The sequence below is a fragment of the Musca autumnalis genome, unplaced genomic scaffold (assembly GCF_047663935.1).
Source record: "Musca autumnalis isolate F117 unplaced genomic scaffold, ASM4766393v1 scaffold_4, whole genome shotgun sequence".
Classification (NCBI taxonomy): Eukaryota; Metazoa; Arthropoda; class Insecta; order Diptera; family Muscidae; genus Musca; species Musca autumnalis.
In genome coordinates this window covers 76822116-76844829 of record NW_027411977.1, presented here as the reverse complement: position 1 = coordinate 76844829, position 22714 = coordinate 76822116, and the positions used below count along the sequence as shown (strand labels likewise).

The 22714-nt window shown below is 35.3% G+C and overlaps 1 protein-coding gene across 2 annotated transcripts in view; it reads left to right on the top strand.

The window, feature by feature from the left end:
- The window catches only part of LOC141403615 (uncharacterized), a 622248-nt gene that overhangs the window by 16833 nt on the left and 582701 nt on the right, over positions 1-22714 (top strand). For both annotated transcript variants that reach the window (XM_073986301.1, XM_073986300.1), the window contains exon 2: positions 1567-2327. The gene's annotated coding sequence lies outside the window, so the exon portion shown is untranslated. The remainder of the gene's footprint in view (positions 1-1566; positions 2328-22714) is intronic.

Below are 22714 nucleotides of genomic sequence, written 5' to 3'. Positions count from 1 at the left end.
ACTGATTGTAAAGTAGACCTATATGCCGAATTTTCATATTTTGGAAAAGGCTTTAGAGGATGATCTATCAATAATCTCATCCTTTTGCCGAGGATGAATGGATGGATACTAAAGCCCAGTCTATCGAAAACCGAAGTATGTTGTTTCCACTTCACGCATATTGATGCAGAAAAAAAACTTACAGTTCGCCTCAATGGGTCTGTTCTCTCCAACAACTTCAATCCAAAATACCTGGGAATAACCCTTGACAGAACCCTTTCGTTCAAACAACACCTTAATACTCGTATTGCGCTCCAACCACTAAAAACGTTGTCATAGAGGTTTTTTGCAACTTTCAGGCTATTTACTCAGGAAGTATGGACTTGCCCCTAATGAAACTTGTACTGTCGTACGCCGAAAGACGGACCGACATTGCTAAATCTACTCCAAGTTGTCTGAAACGAATTTCGTCCAAACCATGGCAGAACTACCAGCTGATCGAATATGAAAAGTCAAATCCCTTTATAAAAAAATTATTTTTGTTGTAATTTCCACAACAACATAAAGAAAGTTTTGATATAACATATTCAAAATTGTACGATGCCACTACCTGGGTAATTGTGCCATGGTCCAAACATACTTGGGGTCTAAGACCATTATATCGATGAGGCACATTTTGCCCGTATGAAAGTGTATATACCCTCGTTAACATGAATGCTGAGGTTATAAAAACAAACTTAATATAACCTGTCAAGAAAACCTGCATTTTTGTTTGGAACTAAATGTCTGAGAGATTGAGAGTATGATTTTTTGTGTGATTGAAACTCATTTTGTCAGTTAGAGTCTTGCGACGATTTAGACCAAAAATTACTACTGTTCAGATTTAGATAAAGCTCCCATATATATTCTGCTACTTACTGATTTTTGTTGCTGCAATTCACCATCTACCTTGTTTATTGTCCTACGTGAAAAGTGTTGCAACTTTTGGGTAAATTTTGTCTGTATTCGCACGAAATCGCAAAAATCCCTCCGACATCAAGGAACGATGCCGAATGTAAACCAGCTATTAGAATTTTATGCTGATCAAGAATATATACGTTATAGGGTATTCGACGATAAAACTTATAACTTTGCCTTCGAGAGTAAATCAAACATTTTAAATGTTTGTTTGAAAATGAGCCTCACAAAATGATCCCTTTTCACATCAAGTCCTCAAACCTGGGGAAAAACGCCGCGACACGTTTCTTCTTACGTTTGGTCGTATAACACGATGCGTTATCAGAATATGGTTAATTTTTCCATAAGTCAAAATATTACACACGGTGTTGTTAAAATGGGTCATAAATCTTCAACCTTCTATCCGTCATATCTTTCAACAAAACTGAAAAATATTTATTTTCTGCAGTTATGTATATAAAATACGTTTAATTGAATAAACGAAAAAAACAGGAACTCCTGCCATTGTCACCTCGAATGATTGCAATGTGTATTTTATTTATTTGTAATTTATTTTTATCAACAATTAAAAACAATTAAATTATCACATTAATTATATGATGTTTTAAAAAATGTTTATTTCCATTTCAGATTGGTGAATGGGATGGATGTAAAACTTTCGCATTAAAACCACACATACAGAAGAGTGCAAAAAATCTGCATTACTTTGCATAACATTGTTGTGGGTGAGAATTTGTAACACATATTGTTCAATTATTTCAAATAATTGTGGAAATTCACAGAGAGTTAATTCGAATAAACTAAAATAAATTAATGTAATTAACAAAATAAAAATATAATATAGTGAAACGCACCCAAATATATATGAGTACATACTCGTATATACATATGTATATAGATTTTAAATATACATTAAATAGTTAACAATTTATTCGATTAATATCGGTTAATGTTTGTGTTTTTAATAAACAACGTATTACATACACAATCATAATAACAATAGCAACAAATGTTAAACGAAGGCAATATAGTGTTAATTAAAAACAATTAATAAACAAACGAAACGAAAAACACCAAAATACTGCCTACACCACTCCACCCTAAACAACAAGAGCAATTGTAATATAACTGCTCTGCTAAAGAGGAACAATTTATTTAATACGTGTAATTAGAGAGAAAAAGAAAGAAAAAATAATAAAAAAGAGTTAAATAATTATGTATTAATGTGTGATTATTTACAAAAGTGAATAAAACAAGCAATTTATGTTGCCATAATTTCAACCCGAATCAAATAACGAGTATTGTCTGGATCCAGAATATGAATATTTAACATGAAGTGAGAAAATCAACGATTAAATTAGCAAATCGAGAGCCATTATCACCATAAAAAGGTAAGTTATAAAATTTAATGTTAACTTTAAAATTTTTTTTGACTTCGTCATCGTTTAAGTATGAACAAAATGGCATTTTAAATAACTTTGTAGAGTATTATGAAGCAACTACAATGTCACTAGCAGAGACTAAGAAATTGATATTTTGTAAATTTTGGTAAACACTTACAAAAATGTTATTGTCAGGTTTGGAAAATTTATATTACACTGTGCAACACGAAAACTATTAACCATATTCTTACACCGCAGCGTGATAGAAGACCAAAAAAGAGAGGACACGTGTCTCGCCGTTTTTTCGTATCTCATCAACTTTCGCGGTTATAGGCCTCCAAAGGTTTGAGGCTTTGATGTAAAAAGGGTCATTTAATCAGGACTAAATCTTTCAAACCGTTAGGAAATTTGAATTTACATCAGAGGCAAAGTTGTAGCTCTTGTAGTAAAGAACAAAATTTGTGAACACATATAGTCCATCAAACTTCATCTGTAAGGTCAAAATCGCCATAGTCAAATTTCTTTTAAAATTTTTTCTCAAGTTTTGTTATACAGCTATCAAACCGATCAAATTTGAAGCAAACAACCAACCACAAAAATATACCTCAGATCTCAATAAACATCTTTCTAGAATATACCAACTCTGAAGAAACGGATCTTAATTGTCAAAATAGCAAAACAATTTCGATTTTTATGCTCTTTTCTCGGCTTCTGTTCCATAGATACTAAACCGTTCCAAATTCAAGAAAACAATCAACCACAATATTGGCATAAATAAACAACTTTCTGGAACATACGAAATGTCTATGAACGGTTCTTAATGGTAAAAATAACAAAAATCTTTTGAAAATATCCATTTTTTTACTTTTTTCCCCGAATCTGGTCCAAAGCTACGCTACCGCCCAAAAATTAAGGATACAGTGAACCACAAAAATGTACCTAAGATTTCAATAAACAATTTTTTAGAACATATGAAGATTCTAGGAATGATTCTTAGGACTGAAATTCACGAACAATTAAATTATTTTTAACATTCCCCCTGCTCAGGTTTGGAAATAACAAACTGTTAAAAAATCAAGGAAATTTGAAGGTTAGTTATTTACGGACCTGAACAGGAAAGAATGATCTATAATAATCGAATTTTGAGCTTGAAGAATCGTTCCTAGAATCTTCATTTGTGGTAGAAACTTGTTTGTTGAAATCTAAGGTACATTTTAGTCTATGCTTTATGATTTAGAATATTATCAATAATCAATTATTCAGGACGATGATTTGTTTGCAACCTCATATAACTGTATCATATTTGGATGAGTTTTTAAGATTAGATAACATCTAACATATTAGGTGATTCGATAGAAAACCTCACACACAAAACTACTTTGAAATGTTTATACCCTCAGCCTTAGACTAAAGCTTAGGGTATATGGGCAATATAATTGAAAATTTAACATAGGTTTACCCTTAAATAAATTAAGGTGTGATCCCCAGTTGTAAAGTCCAATAAAAGTCTTTTTTCATGATTTTTTTCCCAAGAAAACTAAGAAACTCTTTTTCATCTCACTATGGGCCCAGTGACAGGTTTTTGAGGCAACAAGTCACTGGGCCTTTCAAATTTAGTCCCGATGTTTATAATGATCATAAAAATAAAAGGAATCGGTTCAGATATAGGTATAGCTTTCATATATATGTTTCAACCGATTTTATATTTAAGGCGCACTAAGGTCACAATTTGCATCCGATCGCTTTAACATTTGATATGGTAATCCTGTTCAATTTCACGTCCGGGAATTTTGGTTCTGATCGGTTCAGGTATATATATCTTTATTTATTTTATTTTAGGGGCGGGGGACCTCCCCCACAACGGAGATGTTATTAGACGTATTGGTATACAATACAATAGTAATTGTGACCTCCATCATTAATTGATGATTTGGAAGTAGAATACCGCTATCGCGTCCGATTTTTGAATACCTTATAATTACAGGTTAAGATTTTTAAATTTAGTAGTAAATTTACTAAATTAAGAGATCTTGAACATAAAAGATTTCAATGCTTTGTATAACTCGATTAAGATAACTATCAAATTTGGCGACTTGTGTCATATTGACAAGTCCCACTCCCAGCAAAGCCCAATACTTAAAAAATATCCAAATTTTTAAGTGTCACGCTATCTGTAAATATTTTTCTATAAGTTTACAGATCCATACGGGGATACAATTTTCAACACATATAGTACTCACTATGACCTTCTACCACATATATATAGTTTCGCGAATACGTCGCAATACCGAGAGTTCTATTCCAAAAACCATATAAACTACAATATAAATATTAATTTACATACCTTTACACGTGTTATCCATTAAAAAACAGTTTATTATGTTATATTTATTCCTTTAAACTCCTATAAGGAGCATAAGGCCAGAACAAAATTATGAAATCTATTTCTATCTAATGCTAATAATTTTATTTCACTCCATGTAACACCGCTTCTTTCAACATCTTTTTCAATTTGTCGCCTCCAGGTGTGTGCTGGGCGTCCTCTTCTTCGACTTCCCTGTGGATTCCATTCAATGGCTTGTCTTGTTATATCACCAGCATCCTTCCGCAGTGTATGCCCTATCCACTTCCATTTCCGTTCCATTATATTTATATAGATTGGCGTTTGACTCGTTAGCTCCCATAGCGGTTGTTTGGTATTGTGTTGGGCCAGTAAATTCTTAACAAGCGTCTTAGGCAGCGATTGCTGAAGCTTTGTAGTCGCTGTATGAGCTGAAGCGCCGCGTTCCATGTTTCACAGCCGTACAAAAGAACTGAAGTTACGTTTGAGTTGTAAATACGTATCTTGGTTTGAATGGAAAGAGATGTTGATGTCCAAATGTTCTTGAGTTGTCCAAAAGCTTGCTGTGCCTTTTTTATACGGTTCTCGATATCGTCAACGCTTCCACCGGTTTTTGTAATAGTGCTACATAGATATATAAAAGAGTGCACATTTTCCAGCGGTTTTCCGTTTAGAAGAAATGGGCGATTGTTCGTTGTATTTAGTCGCATTGCTTTTGTTTTTTCAATGTTTGTATAAGTCCGGCATTGGCGGCAATTGCAGATATTGATTTGAGTTTGCGAGCCATATCATATGTGTGACTGAAGGGTCAACTTTTATCAACTCTGCAGCTATATTATCAACGCCAGCTGTCTTGTTATTTTTTAAAGCTGTTATAGCTTCAGCTATCTCATTTATGGAGGGAAAGTCGGTTTCCATATTTGGGTTTTCAATGTGTTTATGGCAGTTACATTGAAACTCGACATCATCATTCGCTCCGTTTGATAGCAATTCTGTGTAAAAGTTCTTCCATACCGCAATTTGCCTGCTTTTTGCCGTGATCAGTGTACCATCGTCATCCCTGATAGGCTTAACAGATGTAAATGGTCGATTTGACAAAAGTTATGTGGTTTTATATACATAAGTCACGGCTACGATTTGTTTCACTTGCTCGCTGGGCTTCTGTTGCAATACGATCGATGCATTTCCGTTTATATGTACGGGCACTTCTCCTTACCTCGCGGTTCAATCTATTGTATTGGTTACTTTTTTCCATCCTAGCATTCCTCGTTTTTACAGCATTTATCGCTTCTTTAGCAAGTTTCCTGTTTTGTATTATGGGCCAAGTTTCATCGGAAATCCATGGCTTTCCTTTACTGTGGGCGTATCCAATGTTGTTCTTGGCTGATGATAGATATATATCTCTGACAGTACTCCATGAGCTTCGTTGTTCAACGGGGATGTTGCTGAGGGCTTCTCTTAAAGGGTTTGCAAAGGCTGTAGCAACCTCCCTAATTTTTAGACGATCTATATCAAACTACCGCGAACACTTGGCTTCTTTCTTTATAGCAGCTATTTTTAATCGGACGGTTGCAATAAGAAGGTGGTGATCACTTCCTACATCCGCTCCCCTTTTGGTTCGTACGTCGAGTAATGAGCCTTATTTCCGGCTTATCAAGATATGATTAATTTGATTTTCCGTGCGGTGGCCCGGAGATGTCCATGTTGCTTTATGTACTCTTTTATGTGCAAATGTGTTTTCGATCATCAAGCTTAACTCTAAACGAGACATTTTAAACATTTTTTAATATTGGGAGGGGGAAGTACCGGAAGGCGTGGACCGATATAATCCATCTTCCAACTTAAACTATTAAGATAGCCAAATTTTGGTCCGAATCGGTTGATCCGTTCGAGAGTTATCGTGCGCTCCAGCCAGACAGACAGACGGACGGACATGGCTAAATCAACTCCAAATTGTCTGAAACACATTTCGTCCAAACATACTTGGGGTCTAAAACCATTATTTCGATGAGGCACATATATACCCTCGTTGGCATAAATGCTGAGGGTATAAAAATCAAAGTGATTCGAAAGCAGGACCTAAACTGAACTTTTCCGAAATTTTTTGTGTGAGGTACCCGAAGGATTGGATCGATTGAGTTCATATTGGAACCACAGCTAAGGCTGATAGAAATTTCATGATGTGCAAAGTATCGACCAAATCTTGCTTATTTCAAGAGTTATCGTGCCCACAAATTCTCCGAAAATTTTCGAAATTTTGTGGGGGATGTACCGGTAGGAGTGGACCGATATAACCCATTTTCGAACTTAAACTAAGTTTGGACAAAGTATTACGAAGGCCAAATTTTGGACCGAATCGGTTTATCCCTTCGAGAGTTATCGTGCGCACCAGCCAGACAGACATTGCTAAATCAACTCCAAATTGTCTGAAACGGATTTCGTGCAAACATACTTGGCGTCTAAAACCATTATTTCGGTGAGGCACATTTTGCCCGTATGAAAGTGTATATAACCTCGTTAGCATAAATGTTGAGGGTATAAACAACAAAACATACAAAAAAGATTTTTTTCAAATTGGACCAATATTAAAGAAGTTATGAACATTTATTTGCATAAAGTTTTTACAAAATTCGACATTTTCAAGGCAGGATATCTCTGGAACCGTTAGTCCAAAAAAATCTGAAAATATACTAAAATGTTTTGCTGTTTTGCAGCATCACCACAGCAAAAATCCCCATATCCCCCATATATTCTTCATCATGATAAAATTCTAAGTCGATATGAACATGATGAAATCAAGATACTGCTAACAATTTTGAAGATTGTTCCTAGCACGTTTGGTATTGCAAATGGATTATTCCGGTCCACGTTTTGATATAGGCCCTATATAACAGTACCACCCGATTTTCGGTATTTTGAAGGTTTCAGCTTCATTATAACACCGAAATGGCTGAAAATTAGTCTTCGTTTTGCGGTATACAACTCTTCCCCGGAATTTTTTAGGCACCTCCCGATTTTCTGTATTTTAAAGGTTGTGGCCTCAATATTCCACCGAAATGGCTGAAATAGTGTAATCAGTCTTCATTGGTGGTATAAAACTTTCTCCATAGAACGGTACATCCCAATTTTCGGTATTTTGAAGGTTGTGGCCTCAATACCAATTCCACCCAAATTACTGAAATTCGGTACTTAGTCTTCGTTGGGGGTACAAAACCTTTACCCGGAAAGTTGTTGTTACCAAAATAAATAGCATTCGTCATTTTGCCAAAAATATGATACGAGTATTCCCCAATTTGCATGCAATTCGGACATTTATTGTCCTGTACTTTGTTTAAAAAATACATCGACAGGCGGATGGACGGACAGACAGACGGATAAAAGGAACTATGGGTCTATATCCTTTCCTTTGGTATGTTATAAACTAATTCACTATTACTAATTGCCCTTGCACAGTGTGTATGGGTATAATGATAAACTCAATTCGAACATACTCACTGAGAGGATTTCTTCATCTATGTCGTTATTAGTCCATGATGCAATATTGAAATAATAAAATATTAGATATTAATAGAGTTTTAATCAAAAGAAAACCCCGAAGAGAAAAAATTTAAACAAGACACCTTAAATATTTCTATTCGGCTCTGAGTCACTGTACGTTTAAATTACATTGTGTAACTGTGTGTTTAAATTACATTGTGTAACTTTTAAATATAACTGCTGTTTATGTTTAACGACTCATTTAATTGCGCAAAGAAAAAAAAGAAACCAGTAAAATTAAAATTAAAAGAGAGAAAAAAAGAAAATAATTACAACAAAGGTAATATTTAATTACAACCCTTTTATGTAACATAAATAAAAATACAGTAGCTGGTGCCAGATGTTTGTGTTTGTCCTTGTTGTTATTGTTTAACTGCCATGGAAGTTTTTGTTTATTTCGATTTTCATGTATGTACAGTTTATCAACTAAATATTTGCAAATGTAAATAATTCAATTTTGCTTTATGAATTTATGGTTAAAGAATGTAAGTCCCAATTTACATTAGGCGAGTTTACTTGCGCAATTGTCAGTTTGATGGAGAGAGAGGTGAGGTATATGGTAACCCTTTACCTCTCAACACCCCCTCTCACCCACAAACTGACAATTGCCGCAAGTAAACTCGCCTAATGTAAATTGGGACTAAACAATGTTTCTTCAATGAGCAAATCCGTTCCATTCTAGTTGACTTAAACAAGACTAATATCCAAAAAATTAAAAAAATTGCAAGAACTACCTTCAAAAAGTAATAATTTTCAACTGCTGTGGTTGTAAGCCAAAGGTTATTAGAATTAGAAGAGCTATCAAACTCAAGTTCATTTAGTTTCTTGGTAACCCGTTTGAATAGATCAAAAATAATATGACTGAAGACCCTTAAGAATATTATCAGACTTATTTAATGATTTTAATACCATGTAATTATTTTTAAATATAGAAATATTCAAAATTCAAAATAATATATATGTAATTATTTTTAAATATAGAAATATTCAAAATATAACCTATAAGGTGCTTACACGTGGTAAGTTTTTGTGGATTCTGAAACCATAATGTTTGTAGATGAGAAAAATCAAGAAACAAAAAAAAAACGCCGAAGCGCTTTTTAAATAAATCGCGACTCAAGTCGGCATTTTAATGGTTTTTTCTGTTTTCACGATTTTGCTTGGAAACCGCAAATCCCAATTTGAACTGCAATTGTCCCAATGAACTGCAATTGCCTCAATGCATTGTCCCAATTTGAACTTCTGTATCTCAATAACGGTAAAACCTACGAAATTACCATAAAGTACAATCTTGTAGAGAGTTTTCATAGCTACAACATTTTCTTTAGTCACGATTCGATAGGGCTTGCGGTTTCCAAGTAAAGTCGTGAAAACCTAAAAAATCCCAAAAATGCCAACTTGAATCGCTATTTTTTTAAAAAGCGCTCCAACGATTTTTTTTGTTTTTCTCATCTATGAACATTGTAGTTTCAGAATCCGCAAAAACTTCCCAGGAGTAAGCACCTTCCATTTAAAGTTTCTTTAAGAGCACCGTGATTTATAAAAAAAAAACACATACACGACTATGCTATCACCCCGTTCTTAATAATAAAAAAAAAACAAAAACAATCAACCAACCTAACATTTTGCAAACATTTAATTGACAAACTGTATATAGATATTTGAGTTCACGGTCAGAGGAATCTGGTATGCAGATATTGTTTGAGGTAGAATTACAAACAATGAAATTATATTTTGAGAAACTTTCATACAGAGTTTGTGTTAGCATATGAGTTTATGCTCCATGAATATAAGGACAAAACTGTTAAGTAAATATATAAACAGAGACAATATGCTGCTATACCTATGTGATTTCATAAGTAAACACAAATAACTGTGAGAGATTAAATATTATTGTACAATAACTATTAAAGTATAAAATTAAGCAAATTGTTGGCAAGATTGCATTAAGTTGGCTTTTTAATTTCAATCTACATTGATTTAAAATCACATAAGGTACGTTGAAAAATATGTTCAATTATGGCTGTTATGCCTAAGTGTAATATCGATTTTACGTATTTTCTTCACCAAACACGCTATATATGTCCGATTTCAAAGAAATTTGGAATGTGTGACTGAATTCGGTCTAGAAATCAATGTACCAAATTATATCCAATAGTTTTAGATTTGTATATAGTTCTCTTATATATATTTTCGGCCGATTTCACGTATTTGCTGCTCCAAACACCATCCTTATATCTGTCCAAATTTGATAAAATGTGTGGCGGAATTTGGTCTAGAAGTAAGTATGCGATATTATATCGAAATCGGTTCAGATTTAGATATAGCTCACATATATATATTTTACATATTCACAGGGTTGTAGGGTATCATATAGTCGGCCCCGCCCGGCTTTTATCCTTACCTTACTATTTTTTTTGTACCGATCGACACGGGATCAACAGAATGTTAAATGTAAGCTCGTGGATGAAATGCCCAAGTATGTCTCTACTTCAAAGTCTATAAGATGGCAATCTTGCACTATCCGTTTACACACGGAACCCAAAATGAAATCCAAGTACTTTAAATCAGCAGGTACCGTTTTATAAGACATATTCCAAAACTTTGGCCTTTGTCCACAACTTTTGGCAATGACGTTTGTTATTCACTACGAAGCCTAACTGCTAATTTCAGCCAATTTAAACCGAAAATGTATATTAAACCCTAAAATACCCGAAATCGGGCAGTACCGGTATACGGAGGCTGTGCCAATACTTGGACCTATCACCACAATTTTTAATGGAGAAGTTTGTTGAAACCCCCAAAATGCTTAATAACAGCTAATTCGATCTGCTCTGAAAATGTAGCTTAAAACATAAAAATACCCGAAATCGGGTGGTACCGTTATATGAGACTAATTCAAAAAATAAACCTATGTCCGCAAATTTCGGCAGATACGTATTTTGAACACTAGGAACCCTAAATGCAAAATTATAAGTAACTCGGTCTAAAAATATAGCTAAACATGTCAAAATACCTGAAAGCGGTTGTTAACGTTATATGGGAGCTATTCCAAAACGTGGACCCTATGTCACACAATTTTCGGTGGACAAGAACCTTAAATACCAAATTAGAGTTAATGCGGCCTGGAATCGTAGCCAAAAACAGCAAAATACAATTTGGCCGGAACCGTTATATGGGGCTTTACCTGAACATGGACCGATATAGACCATCTTCGAACTTAATCTGATTGCAAACAAAAGATGCATATTTCCAAAAATTTTAGCGTCTGTCGACTAAGAATTTAAATAGAGGCCTATTTTATGACAAAATTATACGTAAGAGGTACTTTGGTTCCAATGGGGGAAACTCTCGTTGATTTAAGGGCTCCAATGGGATGACAAAAAGTTGAGAAGCCAAAATATGCCTTTATATGGTTAAAGAAATAAAAAGTTTCTTACGTTTGGATGTTGGGATGTTTTGTAATTTTCATTTATTTCCTAATGGATTTTAGTTCACCACTAACTACTTAAAAAAGTTACATTCATACCTTATACTAGCAAAGTGCCGGCGACTTCGTATGCGGAAAGGATATAAAAAACAAATAAACAATATTTAATATGAAAAATGGCGAAAACTGAAAATTTTGTTGCCAATTACCACTAATACCAATTATAATCAATATTAAGTTTTATTTAAGTTCTGCTCGTACCACTTTAGTTCGATTAAAAAAAATAATCAGCCGTATCTCACCCTTACACATTAGCAACGAGTCACATCTTTTGAGGCATTTTAATTAAGGACTTTCAGTCCTCAGAAGGTAAAACATTTCTGTCCTCAGAAGGTAAAACATTCGTGTAAACAAATAAACCCAAGACTAATGTTTAGTACTTTTTATAGCCTTATAGTAGGCATTTCCAATACCATTTCAGCGATGAACGACCCGCATGCCAAATTTCAGAATTTGTAAGCATATCAAAAAAAAAAATGGTACCAAATTTAGTACTTTTCGTACCATCATTTCCAGCTCTATCAGTTCTTCCAAACCCAATAATAGCAATTTATATATAAATACAAAAGCATGAATTGGGTGTAGATACGTATTTTGATGACTAGGAACTCTAAATGCAAAATCTGAGGTAATTCGGTCTGAAAATGTAGGTGAACACGTCAAAATACCTGAAATCGGGTGGTAACGTTATATGGGAACTATCCCAAAACGTGGACCCTATGTCACACAATTTTCGGTGGACAAGAACCTTAAGTACCAAATTAGAGTTAATTCGGCCTGGAATCGTAGCCAAAAACAGCAAATACAATTTGGCCGGAACCGTTATATGGGGCTTTATCTGAACATGGACCGATATAGTCCATCTTCGAACTTAATCTGATTGCAACCAAAAGATGCATCTTTCCAAAAATTTCAGCGCCTGTCGACCAAGAATTTAAATAGAGGCCTATTTTATGACAAAATTACACGTAAGCGGTACTCCGGTTCCAATGGGGGAAACACTCGTTGATTTAAGGGCTCCAATGGGATGACAAAAAGTTGAGAAGCCAAAATATGCCTTTATATGGTTAAAGAAATAAAAAATTTCTTACGTTTGGATGTTGGGATGTTTTGTAATTTTCATTTATTCCCTAATGGATGGAGGGTTCAATATTTTCTGGATTTTAATTCACCACTTACTACTTAAAAAAGTTACCTTCACTTCTTATACTAGCAAAGTGCCCGCTACTTCGTATGCGGAAGGGATATAAAAATAAATAAACAATACTTAGTATGGAAATTTTAATCAATATTAAGTTTTATTTAAGCTCTGTTCGTACCACTTTAGTTCGATTAAAAAAAATCAGCAGTATCTCACCCTTACACTTTAACAACGAGCCACATCTTTTGAGGCATTTTAATTAAGGGCTTTCTGTCCTCAGAAGGTAAAACCAAAGACATAGAAGAAATAAGACCAGACAAAATGCATGCAACAAAAAAATGTTTATGAAACAATGTATAGAAACATTACCATTAACAAAAACAATGCAGGTTGCAGATAATTTAAAATCACAATATAGGGGGAACATTTCATGTAATAGTATCAGAAACGAAATTTATGAATTCAAGGATCTATTCCAGAAGAATTCCATATCAAATGGATCGTTAAATTCGGTTAAATACGTACAAAACGTATACGAGTACAAGAAAAATTTTATTTTACCATATCGTAAAATTACATTATGTTAAATTCAAAAGCCATTCACTGAAGAATGATGATCTTGTTGTATTTATGTCTTTGGTAAATCATTCATGTAAACAAATAAAACCAAGACTAATGTTTAGTACTTTTTATAGCCTTATAGTAGGTATTTACAATACCATTTCAGCTCTGAGCGACCCGCATACCAAATTTCAGAATTTGTGAGCATTTAAAAAAAGGTACCAAATTTAGTACTTTTCGTACCATCATTTCCAGCTATATTAGTTCTTCCAAACCCAATAATAGCAATAGCATGCATTTCTAAAACCATATCCATATCTTAACCCCACATACCAAGATTGACCCTTAGAACAAATTTTAGAATTCCAGCTGTGTTCCTACAACCGATACAACATTTAGACCGCTTAGGTACTTTTTGTCAATTTATGGTACGTATTTTTTAGGTACATATGCCAACGTTGCACACTAATTGTTTAAGTTAGAATTGATTCTACAACTATAAATTGGACCTATGAATTGCATAGGTATATTCGTTGAAATCTCCTCATGCCCATTTATTACATCCCTGCAATAGTATGAGAGATTTCAACGAATATTGATTTGACAACCGTCACTTTTAGACATCCATGCAGAGGTAAACATAAACCTAATATAATATTAAATAAACGAGAAGATCGATCGACAGCTTGGCTGGCAAGCAACACCCACGCTTTATTGTAAGCCTGTACATATCTTTGTACATTAATTGAAAGGTAATATTGTTTACCATAAATAAACACCGGCAGTTGAGCCAAACCATTTACTAAAAACTATCGTGTTTTATTTTCTATTTCTTTACATTTCTATTGACGGTCACACGTACGCGTTGGGCGTACTGACTCTATTGGGAGAGCCTTTATACACTTGTTCCCCCAAGTCCCTATAGTGCGGACTAAACACTAATACTTACCCTAACTCCAAAAAATTAAAACTCCAGCTCTGTCCCCACACCCTACGGCAAATTGAGTACCATTTAGTAATTTTCGTATACTTATTGTACGTATTTCGACAACCACATATCTCAACCCTGCACTGACATTAATATAAAATTAAAAGACCATTTAGTACTGTTCGTACCCATAAGTACGATTTTCCAAAACTACCTTCATCCTTCACTTTAACAGTAATCTCTCATCCAAATTTCAGGATTCCAGCTCTTCCATCTCCAGCGTTCACCCAAATCCAAATTGTACCAACTTTAGTACCATTTAGTACGCTTCGTACCCATAAGTACGATATTCCAAAACATCCTCATACCTACACTCCCACATTAATCTTAATTCCAAATTGCAGGAGGGAAGCTCTATCCAATACAAAGGGTACCATATTTAGCATTTTTTGTACAGTTCCAGTTTGAATTTCCAAAAACCCAGCTATATCTCACTCTTACACACTAACAGCAATGCATATATGGTTAGGATGGTCGTAGAGAAAATCTGATTAGACGGAAACTCGTTTTATCACAAAATAAAACATATTTGCATAAAATGAGCATATGCAAAACCATATTCAAGGACATGTGGCCTAAATATCCCACCGAAATGTCTGAAATTTGGTATTAAGCCTTCGTTGGGGGTATACAACCTTCCAACTGAAATTTGTGGGTATAGGTCCACGTGTTCATATAACCCTCATTTTGAAGGTTGTGGCCTTAATATCCCACTGAAATTTGGTATTTAGTCTTCCTTGAGGTTATAAAACTTTCGACCTGAAATTTTTCGGCATATGTCTTCATATAGTCCCCATACGACGGTACCTCCCGATTTCCGGTATTTTGTTGATTGTGGCCTCAACATCCCTCCGAAATGGCTGAAATTTGGTACTAACTTTTCCTAGGGGTTATAAAACAATCCAACTGAAAATTTTTCGCTATAGATCCACGTCTTCATATAGCCCCCATTAAACGATACCTTCCGATTTTCCGTATTTTGAAGTTTGGGGCCTCTATATCACTCCGAAATAGCTGAAATTTGGTATTAAGTTTTCCTTGAGGGTATAAAACAATCCATCTGAAATTTGTCGGTATGGTCCACGTCTCCATATAGCCCGCATCTACATATAGCCCACATAGAACGGTACCTCCCAATTTCCGGTATTTTGATGGTTGGGTCTGTGGTTATACATTTCTCTATTTTATTGACTTTTCTGAAGAGAATTTTAAACAGAAACATTGTACACACAAACATTAATGTACCTATTATTGAAATACTTGATGCATAAGAAATTTGCCCAAAAATATGCCCAGTCTCAAAATTTGACATGAATCGGACCAAAAATAGGGCTTGCATAAAATTCCGCTGTCTACTTATCACTAAGCTTTTTTATATAGTAAGAAGATGTATAATATCTCGATGCCGGTGTAATAATGCAATTAAATAATAATGGTTGAGAGGTGTAACGGTTATTTTTTATTTTTATTATTAAAAAACGACGTTTTAAAATTAACATTTTTTTTTTAATTGTAATATTTCTTTTAGCATTATTTCAAAGCAGATTTAGCTGCAACACGTTTTTAGATCTAGCCACACTTGTAATATCTCATATCCGATCGACTTGAATTTTTTTGTGGCATACTTTATGCTACAAGTCTACGAAGTCAATGAACTATTTTCGATTTCTTTGATACTGATAAGCAGGAGTAACCCATTTAAAAGTTTCGCGGATAAATGTTTTCACGGAAAATAATGTTTTGGAAAAGTAACCTTTACTAGGTAATTTATTTTTTATTGTGTCACAGGCGAAGGTCATTTCTCTGTCGGCACAGCCGGGTAATCTGTATTTGAAATATTACCAAAAAAGTTCTACATTGCATAAAACCGTGATGAGTCTGCAGACCATTTATTTAGTCTCCCAATTCAATAGTGTATGTACACTTTCTTCGTTCACAGTACATCGCTTTAAATAAATAATGACAAATTCATTTGTTGTAATATCTTTCGCTACCGTTGCTGTAATGAAATATCATTAAAAGTAAGAAAATTTGCATAATTTCATTTAAATCAAAATTTAATGAATCGGAAAGTTTTCGAAATTGTCTGTCTGTCTGTCGGTCTGTTCATTCGGCTGTGTGTCTGTGTGTATAGTGATAGCTGTTTTACTTAACGCCTACAAATAAGAAAATTCATTTTCCATCATTGCCGAACAGCTTTACACAGCCTCCCAGCCATGTTTATGTTTGTGTGTATGTACGCCCAATGATGATAGTTTGTAGCTGAAGTAGGCTGTTCGTTGGAAAGCAATTGCCAGCAGATGCGAATTGAATGAAATGTTTGCACGAAAGATAATTTCCGTTTGGCAAGAAGTGATAATGATTGGCATATTTTTACATTTTCACAAGTCAGCCGGGAATTTTTGTTGTTGTGCTTATAACAAAATTAAAAATATTTTATACCAATAATGAAAAACTCTTCACAGTCGAGCGTATTGAGATGACAAAATGAAATGTAATTTTCATACTATTGACAACTATCGTAGCGGAGAATGTTATTTCAGTTATGTTCATAAAGCTGTGGACACTTAAGTGGCATAAAATTAAACTGGTGCTATACACTTAAGTATTTTCCAATTAAAAACTTATTAAAATATATAGTTTGTATACTCTAGCAATTGGTTAGTATGTACCTCTGGCAATTAAATGGCTGTGGAATCGAGTCCTCGGTTATTTTCTATTGTGATTAACGCCCTCAGCGCCGAGGTTTTTTGAGAAAATGGAAATGATATTTTTGAGAAATGTAAAGCCCAAAAAGTACCGAAAATCGCGAGGTACTGTTATATAAGGGCTTGACAATTTGACAATTTTTGCTGGAAAATTTTTTAACTGCAGGGAACCTCAAATAGCATAAAACTTGTAGTTCGTTTACAAATTTAGCTAAAACCCTCAAAATACCAAAAATCGGGATGCACGGTTATATTGGGGCTATAACAAATTACAGACCTTTATTGACCGCTTTTGATGGAGAAGCTTTGTGACCACTAAGAACCTTATATGCAAAATAACAAGTAGGTCGGTCAAAAATGTGTCTTAAACCTCAAAATACCTTTATATGGGGGCCATACAGTGTTGCCGAATTTGACGATTTATCGTCATTTTGACGATTTTTTGGCCCAAAATTGAAAAATGACGATTTGACGATTTTATGGTCCAAAATGACGAATTTTCACGTAATCCAGAATTGCATGAAATAAAAGACCATAACTATATTTTGACCAAAACTTCACGAAAGATTTTAAGGAAAGCAATGTTCCAAACTCGATTTTATAAGCTTTTTTAACATTTTATAGCAATTTCCAGATGGATTGGCTATATTTAGGCACAAAACTGGAATACAGGTTTTTGTCTCATCTTCGATTTACATTAGCTGAAAGTTTTCATTTAGGATTGTTAATGGATGAAAATCTTCCTTGAAAGGTTTTCGAGATAAAATACTTCCTACCGATGCCCTCTCTAATGACAGTTTTTGTCGATTTCCGAGTGCCCATCAAACAAAATGTACGTGTACTGACAAACATGGACGAACTCTGTCAATCAAGCGATACTTAAGATAATCTGTCATTCAAAACTGGCTTTACCTTGCTGCATTACTGCAAAACAGGGAAAACTATTATCTTCTGAAAGTTGTTTTTATAGCGGTATTTAAGTGAGGTTGGGTTAGATTTATTGCTGTGGGTTATATATTTTATGTTGCCAGTCTCATTGACAAAACTATCAGCCAAAAAATCGCACTAAAAGGTAAACAAACCTAGTTTTGGATCATGTTGACGATTTTTGACGATTTTCCAAATTTTGTTGACGAATTGACGATTTTTTTGACGATTGACTGCACTAAATCTCAAACATCAAATTACAGAAAAGCGGGATTATCGTTATATGGGGCAACACCAAAACAAAGACCTATGTTTACAATTTTTGAAAACTGACTGTAGGGAACCTCAAATGCCAAATAACAGCTAGTTCGGTTAAACAATGTAGCTAAAACGTTCTACATATCGAAAATCGGGATGTGCCGCTATTTAGGGGCTGTACCAAAATACCAACCTTTTAGACAACTTTTGATTGAAAAGTTTTGAGTCCACTAGGAACCTTGTATGTCATACAACAGGTAGATCGGTCAACAAATCTATCAAAAACCTCAAAATACCTAAAACCGGAAGGTACCGTTATATGGGGACCATAGCAAAAAAATTGACCTGTTTTGACAATTTTTGTGAAGTCATTAATGCCACACTGGGAAACGGCGTGCTGTCAAAGCACCTAAATCTAGAAACTCCACAGGTTCGGGTAATTTCGTCAATACTTTGACTACTTGCCATTAACGAAATCCTAAGCAACTTAAGCACATGGAGATTAAGGTGGTTGCTTATATAGTCCATGTGGTAATAATCGTCTCTGACTTGTTTCCGTACATGCTGGGTGACACCATGAACTGAGGTCTGAAATCGCTAGATACTTGGGCACAGGAAATGGCCTGTAGGTGAATCCAGGGAAGATTGAGATGGTGCTATTCACCACAAAAACCATACAAGAAGTGTCCTGTGGGTAAATCCAGGGAAAACTGAGATGGTGCTATTGACTACAAAAACGTCTCGAAAAACCACATCGTTTTAAAAACATCCAAAATAACAAGTAAGAAAGTATCAGTTGGCCGACAGAGATATGTATACCCTCTGTCTACGGACAGATCGAATGTATTTAGGGTCTTTTAAGAATTTCGTAGCCCTTTTTGAACATTTGAACTTGCCGACAAGAATGTGGATTAAGATTATAGTTCAAAAGTGTAGCGGAGGAAATACTTAAAATAATGGACCGACATAGTCCATTATGGAAGTGGATCTTATTTTTAAACACAGGGCGATGGTGGATTACCGAAAGTTGTGGACCAGTAATGTCCATCTTCAAACTGAAACTACGTTTGGCCAAAATATGACGAAGGCCAAATTTTGGACCAAATCGGTTGATCTGTTCGAGAGTTATCGTGCTCTCCAGCCACTACATATGGTGCCATTGGGAATTTTACACACTTCGGGCTGTTTTTTCAAGAAGTATGGACTTGCCCCTGAAAATTGAGCAGCAAATTCAAGTTGCTTCAACAAACCCCAAAGTGATTCGAGAGCAGGTCTTAAAGTGACCATATCCGAAATTTTGTGTGGGAGGTACCCGAAGGAGTGGACATATATATTTCATATTCAAACCTGACCAATATCTGGTAGATATATTACGATATTTAAAGTATGGACAAAATCGGTCACTCCCTTCAAAAGATATCGTGAGCACAATTTTTCCAAAAATTTTAGAACATTTGTGGTGGAGAGAGGGCCGATATGGCTTATCTTCGAACTTAAACTAAGTTTGGACAAAATTTTATCAAGGCCAAATGTTGGATCTTGCGCTCCAACCACTACACACGGTGTCTTGCAACTTTTAGGCTATTTTCTCGGAAGTATGGGCTTGCCCTGATGAAACTTGTAGCGTCGTATGGGGGGCAATGAATATAAGTTGTTACAACATAAATAAGCACAGCCGACCGATTGAGTCCATATTATTTTGGGTGTCATATCTTTTCGATAGGTATGGCGCCCACAAGTCATTTCAGTGGGTCATCGTATAACTTTTGGACCAGTATGCCAGGAAGCATGGACTTATCCACGGAAAACATAATATCGCTGTAAACAGGACCACAACGAAGAGCATCGGTATACATTTCTAAAAGACCTTCGAACATACCATAGACTGCACTTAGACACAAATGTTGAACCATTTTAGAAGTTAAACTAAAATTGGACAAAATATTAAGAGATCCAAAGTTTGGACAAAATTGCTTTGCCTGTTCCAGAGCTATCGAACATTCCATTTTTTAAATATTGGGGGGAAGTTCTGGACCTGTATAGATCTTCTTGGAACTGAAACTATATTTGGACAAAATGTGACGAAAGTCAAATTGTGGACTAAATAGGTTGATCAGTTCGACAGTTATCGTGCTCTCCAGCCACTACACTACACATGGGGTTTTTACACCTTTCGGGCTGTTTTCTCAAGAAGTATGGACTTGCCCCTGAAAAAAACTTTTACCGTCGCAATTGAGGCAGCGAATGTAAGTTGCTTCAACAAAAATCTAAGTGATTCGAGAGCAGGTCTTAATTTGAACTTATCGGAAATTTTGTATGAAAGGTACCCGAAGGAGTGGACAAATATAGCAAATTTTCGAACATGATCTATATCTGGTAGATATATTAGCATGCGTAAAGTGTGGACCAAATCGGTCACTCCCTTCAAAAGTTATCGTGCGAGCAATTTTCCCGAACATTTTTGAACTTTTGTGGGTTAGTACCTGAAGGAGTGGACCGTTATCGCTTATCTTCGAACATCAACTATGTTTGGACAAAATATTACGAAGGCCAAATTTTTCACCAAATCGGTCCACACTGTGTCACCTTTGAGGCTATTTCCTCAGGAATATGGGCTTGCCCCTGATGAAACTTTTACCGTCGTATAGGGGACAGTGAATACAAGTTGTTACAACAAAAATTAAAGCGATTCGAGAGCAGGCCCTAAACTAAACTTTTCCAAAAATTTGTGTGGGAGGTGGACCGACATATTGGAACCTCATCTAAGTCTGGTAGATATTTCGCGATGTGCAAAGTATGGATCAAATCGGTTACTCCCTTCAAGAGTTATTTTGCGCACAATTTTTCGGAAGGAGTGGACCGAAATAACCCATCTTCGAACTTAAAACAAATTTGGACAAAATATTACGACATCCAAATTTTGGACCGAATCGGTTCATCCGTTCGAGAGTTATCGTGCAGGCGGGCAGATAGACAGACGGACATGGCTAAAGCAACTCCAAATTGTCTGAAACGGATTTCGTCCAAACATACTTGGGGTCGAAAAAACCATTATTTCGATGAGGCACTTTTTGGCCGTATGAAAGTGTATATACCCTCGTTGGCATAATTGCTGAGGGTATAAAAAATCTTAAATTGGGTGGTACCCTTACATGGGGCCTTTGCCAAATTAGCAAAGAATTTGTTTGTGCCTGTTATAACGTTATGTACCCCTGGCTAAAACTTTCAAAATATCGAAAATTCCTGAGTGCCGTTTTAGGGGGGGCTATATAAAAATCTAATACCAAATTTCAGCCAGTCCGGTGTGATCCTTCAAAATATCGAAAATCGGGAGATACTGTTCTATGGGGGCTATATGAAGACCTGGACCTATACCTACAAATTTCAAGTGGAAAAGTTTATAATCCTAACGAAGACTAAATACCAAATTTCAGCCAGTTCTGTGTCATATTGAAGTAAATCCTACCAAATACCGAAAATCGATAGGTACCGTTATATGGGGGCTTTATGAAGACATGGACCTATACCTACAAATTTCAAGTGGAAGGGTTTATAATCTTAACGAAGACTAAATACCAAATTTCAAACGGTTCGGTGGCACATTGAGGTAAATCCTACCAAATACCGAAAATCGGTAGATATCGTTATATGGGAGCTATATGAAGACGCTGACCTACACCAACAAACTTCAGGTGGAAAGTTTTATAACCCTAACGAAGCACATAGGTTTCAATCAGGAAATTTTTGGCCAAAACCCTATTTTTGAAGTTTCGAAATTTTAATGTTTTTTGCCCAGAATAATAAAAAACACATCAAGTCATCTGAAAATAATTACTTACTTACTTACTTAGCTGGCCTTTTACAGAACATTTGTTCCATAAGCCGAACTAAGAAAAAAATCTCCAATCCTCTCTGTTTGCTGCTGTATTTTCCCAATCTGGGATATGTAGCTTACTGATATCTCGTTTCACTTGTTCGCTCCAACGAAGCTTTGGCCTTCCAGATCTGCGAGAACCTCCATGCGGCCCGTATTTATACGCCCTTTAGCGGGTTCATCATCACTCATTCTTATAACATGGCCTAGCCATCGCAATCGTTGTATCTCGATTTGTTCAACTACATTGATGTCATTGTATAGTTGGTACAGCTCGTTGTTCATACGACGCCGATATTCGCCGTCAACACAGATTGGCCCGTAGATCTTTCGAAGAATTTTTCTCTCGAACACACCAAGCACTGCCTTATCTGCTTGAGCAAGTACCCATGCTTCGGAACCATACATTAGCACGGGTAGTATCAGTGTTTTGTAAAGTGTAACTTTTGTTTGACGAGAGGTGGCTTTATTCCTAAACTGCTTACTCAGCCCAAAGTAGCATCTGTTAGCCAACACTATTCTTCTTCGTATTTCACAACTGATGTTATTTGTTGTGTTTATGGCGGTGCCG